This window comes from Thermobia domestica, chromosome 14, assembly GCF_964235325.1.
Source record: "Thermobia domestica chromosome 14, izTheDome1.hap1.1, whole genome shotgun sequence".
NCBI lineage: Eukaryota > Metazoa > Arthropoda > Insecta > Zygentoma > Lepismatidae > Thermobia > Thermobia domestica.
Genome location: NC_137467.1, coordinates 15,054,136 through 15,074,371, shown reverse-complemented (window position 1 = coordinate 15,074,371; position 20,236 = coordinate 15,054,136). Strand labels below are relative to the sequence as shown.

The following is a 20,236-nucleotide window of genomic DNA, read 5'->3' as shown; positions in this document are numbered from 1 at the left end:
TATATATATATATATATATATATATATAATCATTGAAAATGACCTATGTTAGCGTCGAATCTATAGTTTTCGCGGTCGCTGTGATGAACAGTGACACTTCTGATGTCGTTTAAATCTAAATTCAGCCACACAACATGGGGGGAAGAGGAGCGGAGAGAAATACAAAAATAATCGTAAATGACCGATTTCAGAGCGCGCTGTAGTAATAGTAAGAAGTGACTGACTAACGAAACATATTACTATTTTTTTTCTTAATTTAACCTATCGAAACGGGTAATTGACGCTAGTAATTAATAAATATTATAATTTATTTCTTGATATAGTTACTTATAATTTGAATTAGAGATAGCTTAGATCTGGGAATACATATGCTGGAATGGAAAAGTATCTTTAGGGATAAGTAAAACCTACAGAAAGTTGATACTAGTCAAGTACCATATTTCTTAATCGTAACAGATATTATCAATTGTCATGAAGTTGAGTGCAAAATCATGATTATATAACACTACGATACAAAGATGTACGTGCAGTTCTGTGAGTATCTATATGGTAATTCAAAATACGAGTATGGCAGTGTATGGAACTTTTAATTCGTGTTATTGTAAGAACATTATTCTCCACAGAATGTGATTCATGCCTTCATATTCAATCTAATTCCAGACGTTGGGAGCACGCAATGGTATATTAGAATGTAATTCAATGCAATTGGAACAATTATTAACAACTTTAATCTAAACCATGAAGATTTCTTCACTTGTTTTAACTTAAAACACTGAAATTACTTTTGCACGATACATATAGAGAATATAGCCCCATTTTCCAATATATATATATATATATATATATATATATATATATAAAACACACACACACATTATATATACATACCTCTCTTTCTCTCTCTCTCTCTCTCTCTCTCTCTCTCTCTCTCTCTCTCTCTCTATACATATATATACAGGGTGGTAGGTAACTCCACCGACAAACTTTGGGAGGCGATTCCTTATACGAAATGAAAGAAAAAAAAAGTTCTAATAAACATGGGCCGAAAAAATGCCTCCTTTCAGAGTTATGATCCATTGAAAATTCGAAAAATCATTTTTCAAAACTCCCTAACTTAGAAACTATAGGGCATATCCCAAGCGGTTTAAGGAATTACACAGGAACTGATATACGCTCTATCTAAATATCCATGTTTCAGAATTCACCGATACCAGCGAAACGAACGCACCATTAGTACTAAAAAGGAGTATTCCTATACTTCAATTTCCTTTTCACAGTTCCTTTCACCGATAACGGAAGATGGTAAAACATGGATATTTAGATAGAGATTGGATATTTAGATATCTAGTTCCTCTCTAATTCCTTAAACCGCTTGGTATAGGTCCTATAGTTTCTAAGTTAGGGAGTTTTGAAATATATATATATATATATATATATATATATATATATATATATATATATATATATATATATATATATATATATATATTGAATTTTCAATGGATCATAACTCTAAAAGGAGGCATTTTTCGGCCCATGTTTATTAGAACTTTTTTTTCCTTTCATTTCGTATATACGAGGTATGTTCAAAAAGTATCGAACCTTATTTTTACAGGCGTACACCAATGAAGCGAGGGAGACTTCCTTCAGTGTAGATGTAGAGGAGACACTCATGTGCAGTCATGAATTTTTTTTCCCGCCTGCAGAACGCGTCAGTCGTTGGTAGTCGGCCAACGAATGAAGACGTGCAATGTGCGGCCGTGGGATTTCAGTTTTTTGTAAAATGACAGAAAAACTTGAGCAGCGATATTGCATCAAATTTTTGCCAAAAGCTTGGCGATATCCAAGCGGAAACATTCAATCGGATCGGTACATTGCATTTTGAACGAGAATTTGGGCATGAGGAGGGTGTCCGCAAAATTTGATTCAAACTTTCATCGCCAAACACAACATTCCTGTGTGTCGTCAGGCTCCCTACTCATCCGACATGGCTCCGTGTGACTTCTGGTTATTTTCTAAACTAAAAATTTCACTAAAAGGGACCCGATTTGAGTTAAGAGAAGACATCATGCGGAATGGGACGGCATGGCTGCTCACCATTCCAAAAAGTGCGTTTCAGAAGTGTGTCCAACAATGGCGGGAGCGCTGCGAGAAGTGTGTGCTTACCAAGGAGACTAGTATTTCGATTTTCCAAATCAAAAAATGTAATTTTGCCAACCAAAGATTCAGTACTTTTTGAACATACATGATATATATATATATATATATATATATATATATATATATATATATATATATATATATATATATATATATATATATATATATATATATATATGTATGTATGTATGTATATGTATACTCCTCTGGTCTAATAGATAATACTATGCCTTTGGTATCATAAAGTCCACACTTGGCGGGAGCTGGAATCGAACCGGGGATTCTTCGCGTCAGAGGTGAACCACCACTTCCCGCATTTTGAAAAGACGTAGCGATCATAAACCAAGAGATAAGAAAAACATGGATACAGAATAATAAGAATTAAATTAAATTTCATTTTAAGATTCGTTTTATGTATTTTTCCATGTTTCAAACTCATGTTTTTTCCTGTAGTATTCTTTACTATAATACTTACCTATATGGTAATATTATTCCGTGATATTATATGTATCTTGATAAGTATTTTGCTCTCTCTTTAATTCATTCGCAGTATGAAACTGGCAGAGTACACGCTGCAACTCTGCCAGATAAAAATTTTACTACTTATGTGATATAATATCGTGAATACCGAGACAAAAACTGATAAAGTTATCGTTGAAATTAAAACTGCTTGTTCACAGGCTATTAACAAGTATATAGCTTTATTTCTACACATAATAAGGCAGTATTACGTATATCACACAACTTTATGTGTTCTAAATAGCAATTAAGATCACGCTGGGAAAGAGTATGATATAATGAGCATGCAACATCTTCGTATTTTTAATGTAAGCTTTTGTGTTTAATATTGAATACCAAAGTGAGAGAAGAAGGGCAAAAGAGGCTCTTAGGAAGAAGATAGAGCTATTCTGTGCTTTTTTAAAAGTCTATTAGAAAAAAAAACTAGTAGCAGTGTCACGTGTACACCACGCAAAGGAGTTTGGTTTGACGTGATACATATTTTCTCAATATTGAAACCGGAAATGGTAGTAGATTTCTTCCACTTTCGGTACAACCACTTCCGGTTTCAGTAGAGAGATTACAGTGCAGAAAAAATACATTCTTGGAATGCTTAACTGATAGCAGAAAACCGTTTCTTACTTTCTCTTAACGTTTTTACTCTACAAGGTAGTCCAAAAATGTGGAAAAACCCTAGTAAGTGGTAAACGCTTCAAAATATAACCAAAGTAACAATGTGGTTGGGGAAAATAGATGAGGGGAAAATACTTAAGGATAACACATCGAAATAACGACGACCATCTGTATCACTATCGTTTTCATGGAACCAGTCCACCAGCTGTGCTTGAGAGTTCTCCCTGAGTCATAGCACAAGAAAACAGGTGTGAATAGCAACGTGTAAATATTCGTAATGTTATGCTTGCTTGTATAGTCCTTTTGAGTACAATGATAGAGGCTACAATAGTCATTTCCAAACTGGATGCTTTGTGACTTAACAGGTTTCTGCTCCCATTCTCTGTAAACTAAACGGATAGAACAAGGTGAAGACAAGAAACATTGCGTTGATAAAGTCAATGGTGGCACGCAAACAAGAACATCGATGGTTTTGCCGATGGATTTACGACTATTTGTCCACTACCATGGGGACACGATGGCTCAGCTTTGGAGCACTTATCCTTTGTGCGTGGGGTTCCTGATTCGATACCTAACCAAGTAAGTTTGTGCTGGACAACATTGTGTTTGTGGGTTTTCTCGGCGTACTTCCGTTTCCTCCCACTGTCTCATTCCACCAATTCTTACATCAACATTCACTTCCCTAAATAATCGTCTCCCTTAGCCTAAAGAAGCTTAATCGTGAACTGAAATATTTCACTTAATTTTGTCCACTGCCAAGTGCCAACACACTCTCTGTCTTCTCTTCTTTGCTCCATCTGTTTCTCTCTGACGTTTCTCCTATTGTAAAGGCTCCTACATCATACACCAGGCACTAAAAATGACTGGATTATAGAATCAAATGGTTCTAACTGTATCCTTTGTCCTCCAGCCGTTCACATCTAGAAAAAAATAACTAAACCCTGTGCTAAATTTACGAAAGGGGTTTACGGTTCTAACTAAAAAAAAAAAAAAAAAAAAAAAAAAACTCTCTCAGATAAATCAGCTCTAAAACAGTCACTGGCTGTGTATATAAACACACTCTATCTTTAGACATAAATTGATTGTTACAGGTCGACATGAAAATCAGAAGCGAGAAAATATATGTCTACTCTCCTGCAAATTTCCCAGTTTATTACTGTACAACAAACGCACGTACATTTGCAAGTACATTTCAAATGGTAATAAACTTTACGGGAAATTACATACAAGGCCTCTGGGCAATGGAGGAAAGTCGTTAACATGCAGTGCAAGTGCAAAAGAGAACCGCAACCGATTGAAAAAGTTAACCATCCATTCGACAGGATTACGATCCAAAGCAAGGTGTCACACACAACAACGGAAACTTTTGAAGTAAACTGTATTTACTGCTACTAGCTTTCAAACATAAAAAGCCTCTTCAGTACAGTGATCGAGGGCTAAAATTTGGCTAAAACCCAAAAATCTATCGTACATAACATGCTGTATAGACAAGAATTTCAGGTGTACAGAAAAACAGTACCAATTATCTCAGCTTATTATTTTTTATCTTTTTGGATCAAAAGATCCATTATAATTATTTCAGTCAAAAATTTAGCCAAACCCAAACTACCACTTAACTCAGTATGATGTACACTCATGCCCAAAATGTTTGTCGCATATCTATAACTGTCTTCTTATAAGAATATAATTTGATAATGATTTTGCAGGGTACTTTTAATACTGATATTATGTGTATAATCGGGAAATATATATTTGTGGTAAATTTCATAGGAAGAGAATTACAGTATAAACACGAAAATTAGAATGAGTAAAACAAAATGTTGCTAAATGGAGAAGAAAGTTTTATTTTCGTTTTATTGTTCTTATTTACTGCTCTTTTGACATGAAATTTGGCACATACATGTCTTTGCCGATTATACACATACTAACATTGTAAGAAATACCGGGCGAATTCGTTATCAAATTATATTCCTACAAAAATATATTTATAGACATGCGACAATTATTTTGGACATTACTTATTCCGGAAGAGAAATACGAAAACTCGATTTAGGGACCGTTCAGAAATTCCATGGCCCCTGATCCAAAAATGCATCAAAAGATCCAATATATTTTAATCAAAAATTTTCTTGTACGCCTTATATCTCGAGAAATACATACAGTATAGCTAAACCCAAACTACCACCTAATTCAGTATGGTGTGCTTATTCCGTTAAAAAAAAAAAAAAAAAAAAAAACTCGATTTAGGGGCTGTCCAAAAATTTTGTAACAACCGAAAGCTAATTATCGGTCAATATCGCAATCTTTTGATGCATTTTTTTTGGATCATTCCTAAAATTCTTGGCCGAGATCGCAATCTTTTGATGCATTTTTGGATCATTCCTAAAATTCTTGGCCGAGAACGCAATCTTTTGATGCATTTTTGGATCATTCCTAAAATTCTTGGCCGAGATCGCAATCTTTTGATGCATTTTTTGGATCATTCCTAAAATTCTTGGCCAGGATCGCAAACTTTTGATGCATTTTTTTTGATCATTCATAAAATTCTTGGCTGAGATCGCAATCTTTTGATGCATTTTTTTATCATTCCTAAAATTCTTGGCTGAGATCGCAATCTTTTGATGCATTTTTTGGATCATTCCTAAAATTCTTGGCCGAGATCGCAATCTTTTGATGCATTTTTTTGGATCATTTCTAACATTCTTGTTTAATATCTATCATAGGATCTTAATGCGCCTATTTTTAGGTGCCTACCTTGCTGTCTAGAATCCAACAAACATTTTATCTAGTTATGCAAGATGGAATCTATTGAGATCCCTTCGTCTATATGATTAGCATACGCGCCTTTGGTGTTGACGACCTGCCTTCGATTCCCGGTGAGTTCATGGAGGTCAGACATATTTTAACTGTTCAGAGTATATTTTCAGGAAAGAAGACTGTTAAGTTCACCCTTACTATACGCAATGTCTCATACGTACTTTGGGAGAAAATTAATACACGTGGAGCATACTGTACCAAGGTATACACCCCTGCATTGATCAAGTATAAAATTCTAGTTTATGGGTTCATTTACTTCGGCTCTTCCGAGCTTAAGATGTAAATAAAAACACATTAGGAACAAATAATAAAGAAACTAAGTCTACCTTATGGATAACAATAACAAATGATGAAAAATGAAGTACGGTACTGTATACCTACTTTTGGGCCACCCTGTATTTTGCAATACACACCCACATAAACACATAACCCCAGTTATACTTTTCGTTCTTTACTGAGGAGAGTTTCTCTCTCATTCCCCAAGGTTTAGTCACTGAATTTCTAAACATTATATATCTGAGCGGCTCGGGGCACATAATGCTAAGCGCCACTTTCGGTGACATCGAATGGTCAGGTGGAATGGGTCGGCATCGAACTACAGAACAGTATATAGGTAGTTTAATTTCCAGAGTGTACCTGTAGATTGTAGGAGAAGCTAGTTTGGATGTGTCATTGCATTGTATTGCATGGGAAGATTGGATTTTCTTTTCTAGTTTATTCGAACCGGAGCCGCGTATTTATATATGCAGGGTGTTTCAAAACAACACCAACAACGTTTAGGAGGTGATTCCTGACACCAAGTTAAGACGAAAAGTACATACCAACCTGGATGCACAAATGCTTTCTTTCGGAGTTATAGGCTGCCGAAAATATGAAAAAATGAACTTTAAAGGTCTATAGCTCCAAAACTATGGGACCTACCGCAGTCGAGTCAAGACTTTACTTAGGAAATAATATGTGCCCTATCCAACTATCCATGTTTCAGAATACTGCGGCATTTCCTCAACAATTTTTATAAAGGTAGTTGGTGAATACTTCAAATTGTATGCCCGTAGCCAAACTCCCTCTATAAAAATTGTTCCGTGAGTACCTTAGGATTCTGAAACATGGATTTTTGGATAGGACACATATTAGTTCCAAAGTGAGGTCTTGATCCGACTATGGTAGGTCCCATAGTTTTGGAGCTACGGACATTTAAAGTTGATTTTTTTTAAAAAATGTTTTCGGCAGCCTATAACTCCGAAAGGAAGCATTTGTGCACCCAAGTTGGTCTATACTTTTTGTCTTATTTTGGTGTGAGGAATCACCTCCCAAACGTTGTCAGTGTTGTTTTGAAACACCCTAGGTACATATATCCTACTTAGAACAGAAATACATGAAACATATTAAACATTAATCTAAAGCATAAGAAAGGAAATAATGAAACGGTGAATTTGATGCATTACCAACTAGCCTTCGGCTAGCCGGGGACTTCGCCCCCAGACCCTCACACCTCGTGTTTTAGCCTTTGGAGGCCGTGGTGGCTCAGTACTAGAGCGTTCACCTCTGGTGGATGGGGTCCTTGGTTCGATTCCAGCTTGCGCCAAGTGAACTTTGTGGTGGACAAACACCGTGTGGGCGGTTTTCTCAGGGTTCTTCCGTTTCTCACAGTTTCTTCATTTCACCACTTACTTCATTTCTCATCATCACCGTCTCCGTTAGCATAGTCGGCATAAACGTGAGACGTAAAACTTAAAGATTTCATTTTTTTTTCGTTTACAGATTCGGAGAAATGGGCATTTAACTGTAATAACTGCCACCCCTATCCCTCTTCCTTGCGAAATTTCCAAAAGTCCTCCCTTATGTTATCTTACCTCATAAATCCTATGGAATATCATAATTTCAAGTTTTTATCTTAAGTGGGCTGGCCTGGTCATCGTTGATCAGCCAGTCACGCACTTATTCACTCACTAAGGACTTACTTTATAAACAGAGACATGGAGTGGTTATAATAAGTATTGGCTTTAAAAAAAAATTAAAAACTATTTGTTCCGCACCATGTAAACTGCTTAGTTGTCTTGCATAAATCAAAGTCCACAAGAAATAATACAACAACTTCTTGGACACAACGCTGTGCGGTGCGGTGCGGTGCGAAAAACATTACCTATCACAATTTACAAAAAAACTTTTTATGACTATAATTAGCCATCATTTTTGTACACGAAAACTGGTTGAAGAGGTGAAAAATGGTTGTGGGTAGAGTGACTGCTAACACACATTCTATCGTGATAAGAATCCCAAAAGGAAGTGAACCTGAAGCAAGCATTGAAAAATGGCGTTATTAGTTTTTTTTTCCTTGTGTTTTTTTTATTCGCGTGCGTAGGAAAAACAATGAAGATTCATTTTTGCCCGAATACATGGACATTTAACATGTCTAATTACATATGACATGGAAACTAGGGTTTGGCAAACATTATACACATATCCATACGCACCGTTATACACTGGGAAAAAGATTCGCTCAGGACGTAACAACGTTAAATTTAAGCTAAAACTGGTGTTAAGTGAAGGCCACAAGGATTGAGCCAGTAATCATAGGCCTCTCTTCCGTTCTTTTCATCGTATCTCGTGTCAAAATGAAAACAATGCCATGTACTTTTACACGTATGTGTGTCTGGAAAGGGGGTGTATATGTGGGTTTGTAATGAACATGTTATAAACGGTTCTATATGCTTTTATGTTACGTAATGGTGATGTGAACTACAAAGATTTCATTCAATCCATGACATTCATCTTCAAATGAAATGAAATGAAATCTTTGACTTTTACATCCTACGATTATGACTGCTCGGCTAAAGGAGACGGTGATGATGAGAAATGAATAAAGAAAGTGGGAGGAAACGAGAGAACCTCGAGAAAACACACGAACACGGTGTTTGTCCACTAACAAAGCCCACCTGGCGCGAGCTGAGATCGAACCAGAAATCCTACACACCAGAAGTGAACGCTCTACCACTGAGCCACCGTGCGCCCGAAATTCATCGTATATTGATATGAAAACAAAAAAATTTACATGCTATTTTCGTTCTTTTAATCAGGGCTAATTTTACGCTAAGTAGGAATAAAAAAAAGGGCACCAGGCACACTTTTTAAACTGACTTAAAAATAAAGGTTGTTTTCAATTCAATTTGTTTATACAGTAAAACACCGATTTTCCGCAGAATCGGGTGGCAAAAGCACCAGCGAAAATCGCGGATAACCCGAAAAAAAATACTAAAAATGAGGTGGTAACAACAAAAAAAAAGTACAATATATCAGCAGAAAAACTATGCTTTATTGTTTGTATTGCTCGGGTTGTCAAGGTCAGTGATCAGAGCATGTGAAAGCCATGACCAAAACAAAAAAGCAAGAGCATGTCACTAAAACACAAATTCCAAGACGGCCTATAGGATTACGATGCATAATTAGGGTTGCAATATTTTTTTGATCCACAATACGGACAGACCTTAAAATGACGACCTATCAAAGATACAGTGCCCAAACACAAAACAAATATTTTCAAATTTCTTACCTAAAAATCAACTTTTTCGGTTATCACACAATTGTTTACTGTAATACTTAAAATTATTGGAAAGTAACATATTTTATATTTTTTTTCATTAACACAAACATAATAAATCACGCCATTAAATTACGCATATTAAATCTAACCGAAAGAATCTTGGAATTGGAAAATGAGAGACTTTTTTAAAAAAAAAACATAGCCTACTTTATTAATAGTAACTAAAGTATAAGTTATATGATAAAGACACAATTCTTTTCGTCCGAGATTTTAGCGATTCCCGACTCGGAAATTGTCGAGCAGCTCCAAAACCTGTCAAATACGGACATTTTTCTTTTTCATGCTTTGTACGATACGGACACGGACAGGCCCAAAAATACAAAGAGTCCGTACAAAATACGGACATATGGCAACCCTATGCATAATAAACCTGTCAGTAATTTTCGACCTTTGCACTGTAGGGCCTATTGTATTTTCCCGGTTGTTGGATCGGAATTTTTTTAAAAAAGGTTTTTAATTAACCCTCCAGAGGTCGCCCGCAGACTCTCACTCTGCAGTGAACAATGAATGTACGCAAATCACTTTTTCCGATTCCTGTTTTTCGTACCTTAGAACAATCGGCTTCTGCTTATCAGAGTAGAGCTGCACTTCGAAACGTGTACTATTGTTGGAAATCTTGATTGTTACAAAGCATTTTACTTCTGTTTTAGAAGAAACAGTACTTGTTTGCATGCCGTGTATCAGTCCGCAGCGACTACTTATGAAAACTAATTGAGCAGTCGCGGATAATCGTGGTTTTACTGTATATTAACGACTTCATATGTACGATATATATATATATATATATATATATATATATATATATATATATATATATATATATATATATATATATATATATATATATATATATATCCATAACGTGTACATATTATTATTATTATTATTATTATTATTATTATTATTATTATTATTATTATTATTGTTGTTGTTGTTGTTGTTGTTGTTGTTGAAAGATAATATGTTTCTCAGTAGTTTCAAATAAATTTCATTAGGATCTAATGATAGACTTTGAAGGTAGACCTTGAAACTCATAATAATAATAATAATGCGCTAAAATGCAGAATACAATTCAACTACACTTATTTATTTAAAGCAATGACTTTACGAAAAATGAAATGAAATCTTTGTTTATGTCCCATGCTTATGCCGGCTAGGCTAAAGGAGACGGTGATAAAGAAAAATGAATGAAATGGTGGAATGAATAAAGCAGGAAAAAAACGGGAGTCCGTCACAAAGCCGATTTGGCGACAGCTGGGATCAAACCACGGACTCTACGCATCAGAGGTGAACGCTGTACCACTGAGCCATCATGCTCCTTAATTTTCCGTTTTAGAAATTCTAATTCTTCTTCTTCTTCTTCTACTACTACTACTACTACTACTACTACTACTACTACTACTACTACTACTACTACTACTACTACTACTACTACTACTACTACTACTACTACTACTACTACTACTACTACTACTACTACTACTACTACTACTACTACTACTACTACTACTACTACTACTACTACTACTACTACTACTACTACTACTACTACTACTACTACTACTACTACTACTACTACTACTACTACTACTACTACTACTACTACTACTACTACTACTACTACTACTAATAATAATAATAATAATAATAATAATAATAATAATAATAGGGAAAAATATTGGTTCCTATATCTATATTTACCACGAAAACGAATGTCAGAAAATAATACAACATATTATTTTTTTGTTTCAGTCGTGAGTCACCAGAGAGCGAAGAGAAAGATATTTTCTCCCAATGATCAGAGAGGATAGAAGGATGACGAAAAGTGGCCTCTTTCGAATCAACAATCGAAGGTATGATCTTTATCTTCAGCTGTTAATCTTGCTATAGCTATTAAGTAGACACGTAACGATAGGACTTCCGACTTTCACTCCAGATACCAAACTGAATATTTATTACGTCTGACACGCAACAGATACAAGAAATCGACTCAAAATACAAGGAGTAAATAACAGAGATGAAAATCCAGTTTTTTTTTTTTTTCAAGATTAAAGTATACAGCAGCTTCCACTGTTGCTAGGTACTATCAGAGATGTCGAGACACGACACGGATGACGTTCAACGGTGAGCACATTATCCGAGGAAAGAGAAGGAAGGAAGCGGCCTTGGACCTATATATTAGGTACCATCCCGGCATTTGCTTGATGTGAATGAGAAAAAGCTTATTCAGGGTGACTAACCTGGAAAAGCTTTTCACACTTTTTTGGCGGAGTGCCCTTACCGGGAATCAAACCCGGGACTGCTCGCACCGAAGGCGAGAGCATTAGTGACTACGCTAAGCGGGGCCACTCCATTTTGTAAATAGATATCAGGAACTAGTTTAATTTAAAGAGAGTTCGGTGGCTCAGTGGTAGAGCGTTCACTTCTGGTGCGTGGGGTCCCTGGTTCGATCTCAGCTTGCGCCAAGTGGAATTTGTGGTAGACAAACACCGTATTCCTCGGGGTTCTCCCGTTTCGTCCCTCTTTCCTCATTCCACCATTTCCTTCATTTCACATCATCGCCGTCTCCTTTAGCCTAGACGGCATAACCGTTGGACGTAAAACTGAAAGATATAATTTAATTTAATGTTATACAGGAAATTGACAGTTTCCAAAACCCCTATATTTTTGCTGGGCCGACAAACAAGTTTTGTCTTAAGGTTAGTGTAAAGGGACAAGTTTTCCGATAGATGTCACTACAGTCTTCCTATCTCTCCCATGTATTTTTTTACCTTTCACGAAAATTTACATTTTTTTTTATAAATTTCAACCTAGAGACTTCAAATTTTTAGAGAAGGAACTTCATAACCTATTAAAGAGAACAATTCGTGCCGATTTTTTATTTAGAATTTTCTTCATTGTTGAAACAGTTTCATTGTTAAAGATTTGGACATCCATTTGAACAATCAAGTCATTTCAACAATGAGGAAAATTCTAAATAAAAAAAATCGGCTCGGATTATTGCCTTCGATAGATTATGAAGTTCTTTTTCTAAAAATTTGAAGTCTGTAAGTTGAAATTTGTAAGAGAAATAGTGAATTTTCGTGAAAGATAAAAAATACGTGGAAGAGATACGAAGACTGTAGTGCCATCTATCGGCAAAACTTGTCCCTTTAAACCAACCTTAATTTTGTTGGCTAAGCCAATTTTACATGTGTTTAATGTATGATGTGGGATCCGAAACGTATATAGTTTCACTGGAAACTGAACTTGGATCTCCTGCTCTAAAAGGTGAGAACGCTAAAGATTTAGTCGAAATTAACACGTGGAGAACATTTCAACGGTAATTCCACCTACATGTGTACATAAATTCACAGAACTTCAAACAATAACTGCTAAGATCATTAGCTTATCCTAAACGTTCATAATTTTCTAACGTTGTCGCTTGTTATTATCCACTCTGACCTCGAAACAAGAGAAAGAAAATGTATATATATATTTTTTTTTATATAGTAAAAATATAAAAGTCTAACGGATACGTCAATTGCGGAGCTTATAATTACGTTTTGCGTAGAGAGTGTATCCCACCGAACAATATGCCAACCCACCTACATCTTTTGGACTACATATCATTAAATTGACATTGTTAATGGCATAGTCAAGGCTAAACGCACATAAACTAAAGCATGTTATGTACACTTCAAAATATTCCCAGAGGTCGGGTTGTTTCTTTGATTTCGCTTGAGTAGAAGACCAAATTACAACTCTAATGAGAAAATGAGTTCCACTGTGTTACTCCTCAAAGGACGCTGACTGACTTAGCTTGTAAGCCTTGTGATATGTAGTTGGTACAGGGGCGTTAGGGGGCAGGAGGGGGAAATTGTTCCCCCCCCCCAAGATTTTGAGGAATACATATACTTTAATCGATTGTCTACTAATATACTAGTACAAAACATGAAAGTCGTATGTCTGTGGTGCTCTTGCCTCCTCTCCTCAGGCGCTCTGAAATGACGCCCCTGAGCTGGTACATCGGTTTTTGCTGTTACTGGCAGTTTAGACCCGAGTTCGCTACCTTTCTGTACAAGTACACTCATGTCCAAAATTATTGTCGCATGTCTATAAATATGTTGTTGTAGGGATATAATTTAATAACGAATTCTCCAGGTATTTCTTATAATATTAGCATGTGTATAATAGGCAAAGACATGTATGTCGCAAATTTCATGTTAAAAGAGCAGTAAATAAGAACAATAAAACGAAAATAAAAACTTTCTTGTCCGTTTAGCAACATTTTGTTTTACTCATTCTAATTTTCATATTAATAATTCTTTTCCTATGAAATTTACCACAAATATACATTTCCCGATTATTACACACAGTATCAGTATTAAAAATACACTGCAAAGTCATTGTCGAATTATATTCTTACAAGAAGACAGATATGCGACAATCATTTTGGACTTGAGTGTACCTCCTTAATTGGGTTGCACTAAGGGTTGCCAACTTTTGAAAATGTAAATATCAGATACCCTCCTGGAGTACTATCCTCTTAAGATTGTGGCACTATCACTCGTCAAAAATGTGAACAACTTGAAAGTGGTTATTTCACATAAAATTGAGCACTTCGGAGTTCGAATTTAATAACTTCAGTTACTTTTGAACCATTTATTAAACTTAGTTATTCCAGTTTTGGCTGTCGGCACATGTGACTTTTGTAGTCTATCACCAATAATATATCGTATTTGAAACAGAAAAACAAATATAATTGTCAATAAAATTATGGCATGCACTAAATATACTTGAAAACTAAGTCTTACCAGCATTGCTGGGGCTGGTAATGTCTCATAATGCCTACGTAGTTTTTTTTACTAGATCTGGATGCATTCTTTAATTGGAAGATGTAGCTGAGGATGAAGCAGTACAGATGTACTTTTGTTGACCTTTAGCAGTTTTGATCAGTTCAATAAATTTTCCTGTCTTCAACTCTTCAGCAAATTTCCCGCACGACAGGTCGATATCAAAGAGAATTATATAAGCTCTGCTTTAACCATGTTCATCAAAAAACGATTTCTTTCATCAGTCCAAAATAATTTGAACATAATTCCCGTCACGTTTCAAGAGAACAGCACTAGTAAGAGAAAAAATTACCGGATATTTAACGTCCGGTACAGTACCAGATGGTTAGGAATCCTAGTAGTAGTACTGTGTCAACACCGAGGGCGCCGATTTCTCTGTAAATTTGGGGGGGGGGGGCATCCAGATGCAGAAGGTATATATATATGAGGATTTTAATTGCATTCAAATTATGCCAAATATTGTATGTTCATAAATACAATAGGGGGCCCACATGAGCTTTGGGGACCTGGGCCCCCCGACCGCCCAGGATCGGCGCCCTTGGTCAACACCGAAAGTTCTGTTTTGATTGACTGTAATTTAACATCCAAATTAATATGAGATGGAGACCTGCAGTTTAATGTCGGGTCGTAACTACATGAGTTCCCATTGGGAATCGAACCCAGGTCTCCTGTGCCCAATGTACGTATGCTACTCATATATCCAGCAAGGAACTCTTTCTGAAGTCCTGTGTGCGTATCACTCGAATTTAAGATCACGTGATTCAATTACATGTATGATACACAGTAGGTTATACAATACCGTGTCTCATGTAACATCTACCGAAAAGTGTTGCTAAGGGTCTTTCTACATTCCCACTTACTTATTTGAATTTCTGTAGATATCTTAAAGACAATTAAAACTTTTTTTTAAGAAAGGAAAGAAAAAAAAGTAGACAATATTTGAAGTATGCTATTAAATGTACTTTAGGTTATTTTCACTACCTCTCGTGTAGTATAAACTTTCGACTTCCTGAGAATGATGCAAACTGGCAATCCAGGTTTCTGACCTGTAAGAAAAGGTCTCTAAACAGCATTTTGTAAATATTCTGTAACTCATTTTCTAAAATTTTTTTATATAAAGAAAGGACAGAAGGTTCTTTAACAACCAAATAAAATATAATTCCTTACTATAAAATCCAGTCGTTTCAGTATTGTCAGTCATGCTCTTAATACTTCACAATGAGACTAACAATTGTTACTAGCTGCGCTGTCTCCAATGACGCCAAGAGTTGTCGCTAGCATGTATTACCTAACCAGGATAGCTGTGCGGTTTTGGGAGGATGGCGCTGCTGTTGTGTTTACATCAGTTTCTTGGCAAGCACGGTGAGAGAGGGGAGCGGGGAGTTTTACTCTGCAGTGTATCCAACAGTTTTTAAAAGTTGCAGTTTAGATTTTATGCATAGCCTAATCTCTTTCCGCTTAATAAAGAACGCCGTAAGTTATGTGATTGTAGTGAACCATTCCTGCAGTAATGCAGATGTATTGTGAATAGTGATATATGACTGGCAATTACCAATTTAAGAACAACATAGCACAATTGACAATTCAGTGAGCTACTACTATGTATTAAAAAGATTGTATAAAAATTGATTACGTTTTATTCGATGTCATTATAAATCAGGAGCAACCTGTGAAACGCTGCTCTCGCTAGTTAATATGGAGTTATATTTTTTGTTCTTGATGTTTTTTGCTCGTTACTTAAGATGTTCTGCAAATAACTTCAATAACATTTGAAACTGTTTGTCTTAACTTGAGCCAAGGGCGGATATAGGCTGAATGTTTGGGGGGTGGTCGTTCGAAGTCAAATCAAGGTAAGAGTGCATTGCAAAAAAAGAAAAAAAAGTAAAACAACTTTAGAAAAGGAGAAGTAGCTATTGTCTGCAATTTCTAGAATAGAAATGGCCACCTGCGATTTCGAAGGTGGACATTTTTGTGAGCAACAACACCAATGTAAGTAATTTCTTGCAAATTATTATTTGACTTCTGCAACGTAAAACAAAAAAAAAAAAAAAGTAAGACCTACCTATTTTAGGTTTCATTTTACATTTATAATACAAAGGTGAAAATTCGTAGGTTTTATTTTTAAAATAAAACAATATGCTATTCTGGGGGGCAATCGCCCTGATCGCCCCTCCCACGTGAATCTGCCCCTGACTTGAGCATATGCGTGAAGTGGTTTATTACGAACAGGACAAAAAAAAAAAAAATGTGATAGACTGATTACAAGTAATCCAGTTAGAAACACTGCTGCTTGCATTTTAGTTCCAAAACCGGCCGTCCGCACTCATTCGCTGGTCAGGTAATACAGGCAATTTGCTGACGAGCCAAAGGCCTACGGAGAACAACCAGTCATTATTAATATTCAAGATTCGTAAATATATATATATATATATATATATATATATATATATATATATATATATATATATATATATATAATTCTTAAGGTTCACCCTTCCTCCTCGAGACCACAGACGCCCATTTTTTTTTTTTTTTTTTAATTAATGGGTGCCTACGTTTCGGTACTTTTAAGATAAATCACATCTCGAGTTTCGTATTTTGTTTATTTTTAACATATCCAACAGACCACCGGTTTTCAAATTAAGGGGGAGGGGTTCTGATTGGCATGAACAACCATCAGGGGAGCATAGCCTACTGTAATGAAATGAAAAGCGTGAGAATTTTGTGTTATATTTACGTACTTACTTATTTATTTTTTTATTTTTATTTATTTATTTTTTTTAAACCACGATCACCTCAACTTTGTATTGAACAAAAGTCTAACATTGAAATTTTTGTTTTTCTATTGCAAATGTGTTTCGCAGTGTTGGATTAAGAAAGAAAGAAAAATCCAATGGGTATTGAGCCCCGAGGCACCCACACCCGAAAAAATCTCACTTATTTACAACTTCTTTTACATTTTAAATGTTCTTCTCCTACTTAAAAAAAAAGTTTAACGTCCCATAATTATGCTTCGAGACTAAAGGGAGACACTGATTATAATAAGGAACAAAATGGCTGAATGGCTGAGGAAACGGGATAACCCAGAGAAAACCAACGCACACGGTGTTTGTCTACCACAAAACCAATTTGGTGAAAGCTGAAACCGACCGAGGACCCGATGCATCGGAAGTGAGCTCCACTACTGAATAACCACTCCCCCCTTTTGACCTTGTATTAAATAAATTACCTAACATATACATATTTATATATAAATTTCAAAATGTGGAAATGTGGATTTGTAAACTATGGAATATTTTACACATTCAAGCCGTTTTTCGTTATATTCCCACAGCTCTCGAAATGAAATGAAATCCCTAATTCAACGTTCCACGGATATGTTTTTTTAGGCTAATGGATATGGATGACTAATGTAAGTTAATGGGTTATGAAAGAATTGGTAGAATGAGAGAGTGGGAAGGAAACGGAAGAACTCCGAGAAAACCTACCGACAATATTGTTTACTACAAACTCATCTGTCCTGGGATCAAACTATGCACTTCTCGCACCAGGGGTGGGAGAGAGTTCTACCACTGAGCCTCCAAATTACTTATAAAATATAGGAAAAAAGTGTTACTTTCTAAAGTGAAATACTATTTTCTCGCAAAATTAGTGCGATTTTTATAATTAATTCGTTGCGATTAGAATTCACCAGAAAACGTGACGAGACAGAATTATTGCGACGTGATACGAGTCATGACACCCAGCGAAAATTGGTTCCTCGGCGGTATCCGAATTGATTTTCTGATAAACTCGGTTCTCGTTTTAGAATCAAAACCGACATCAAAATGAAAGCAAAATTACAAATTTGTTTTGCAACAAAACCGCTATAGGTGTTTTCCTTCAGTTATCATTTATAATCGCTCATAATCGTTTCCAGTTTGAAAGGATCTGGAGGGAACGATGCTTGCAAAATAATGTCAAAAATTATCTTGGTTCTCTTCTCCAAGCACTCCACTCCAAAAAAATATGATTTTCGGTTTTGTTACCAGAACCAACCTAATCGCACCCGAATGAATTTCGGTTCTTCTACTAGGACACGCCAAATTCCTGTTTCGATTCCGTGAAAGAATCGATACGTGGAAACTGCTTCGGTTCTCTTCCAGAAGCACACTTAATTACACTGGTATTTTACTAAATTCCGGAACATGAACCAAAACATTTTCGAATCCATTAGCAGTAACAAAACCTTATAGTTGTGATTATGAAAATTGACCTATTAATAGGGTTGCCAAGTCTGGAAAGTAAGAAAACCGGCACCCCCTCAAAATTCCCTACGATATAGGGTAGGTGTAAGTGTGAAGTATCTCTGTTCGGACCCATTCATGGGAAGGAAATGTACTATCGTGAAAAAACGTCCATTAACACTTGTATTCTGAATATCCTAAGTGCATTCGCTATACATTGTGCTATAAATGAGAAACTGAAATGGACATTGATCATTTTATTGTATTTACCAGTAACTGCTATTGCTTTAAAATTATCGAAACAGATGAACAAAAGTATATTAATCTTTACGTGGCAATTTTAGATTTGGAAAATGAAATTTATTCTCTAAATTTATACTTCAACTACAAGAAAGTGTTTTAAGAAGTCCTTTTTCACTCTCAATAAATATATAAAATTCCTTACAAGTAAATTTTTAAGTTTTTCCTGATACAATCCTTGTTATCTCTTTAAAATTATTGAAACAAATGAACAAAACATATTAATCGGTGATAGGTGCTGAAAGGTGACGGTTTTGGATTTACAAAATGAAAGTTACTTTTTTAAATCTATATTTGGAACTAGATGAAATTGCTTCGAACTAGATACGAATTTGAAAAAAAGAAAAAAAAAGGTCATAAAAGGGCTGGTAAGAAGTTTGTACCGGGCACCGGCTTTAATCAAAATAACAGTAATGTTTCCGGCCATGCTGGTGAAAATCCGGCCAGTTGGCAACCCTACCTATTAACGATTTGACAATATCTCGTTTGTAATTAGTGTTGCACATGACACAAAAAGTGATTTTAAAAAATTGAGACGATACATTTTTTTTAAGTCTTGTGGACTGCATCAGTTCACACAGTCTTATTATCTCAAACATTGTTATATGATTCATAATATAAAAACGATAAATTGATAACTTGATTGTCCGAACACAATGAAGAGCATTTATCAACGTTTAAAGATACGCAACTTATTACAGAATTTATTCCAATTATAAATATGGTTTAAATGTTGTTATATCTTATTCCCCATAGGCTACTTGTGACGCGGAAGGATTCTGATTATTTTCATATGATTTTTTTTTTAAATCAGGAAATAAACTTTGTCTATGAATTTACAAAATGAGCCGAGAAATAGGGATGCGCACGAGTCGAGTCGAGACAGAATTTTCCTGAGAAAATTCGAGTCGAGACACACCTCTTCCAATAGAAAAATATACGTTTTTCGAGTCGAGACATCACTTTTACAGCACATTTTCGAGACGAGACAGCCTCAAATCTTGTCTCGTGCGCATCCCTACCGAGAAAATTTTCGCGACGAGACGAGAAAAGCTATCCGCGAATCGAGACGAGACTTCTACAAAATTCACGAAACGAGACAGAGTCGCGTGCTGTTCTTTCATTTTTTTTTAATGAACTCAGTTTTTAAAAATGTTTATCATGAA

General features: G+C 35.6%; 2 protein-coding genes across 6 annotated transcripts in view; one reads left to right on the top strand and one right to left on the bottom strand.

The window, feature by feature from the left end:
- LOC145669542 (uncharacterized) overlaps positions 1-20,236 on the bottom strand; it is a 505,866-nt gene that overhangs the window by 153,378 nt on the left and 332,252 nt on the right. The window lies entirely within an intron of this gene.
- Positions 1-20,236, top strand: part of LOC145669540 (uncharacterized) — a 174,257-nt gene that overhangs the window by 63,574 nt on the left and 90,447 nt on the right. Inside the window, exon 2 of the mRNA XM_081737726.1 lies at positions 11,462-11,562. The gene's annotated coding sequence lies outside the window, so the exon portion shown is untranslated. The remainder of the gene's footprint in view (positions 1-11,461; positions 11,563-20,236) is intronic.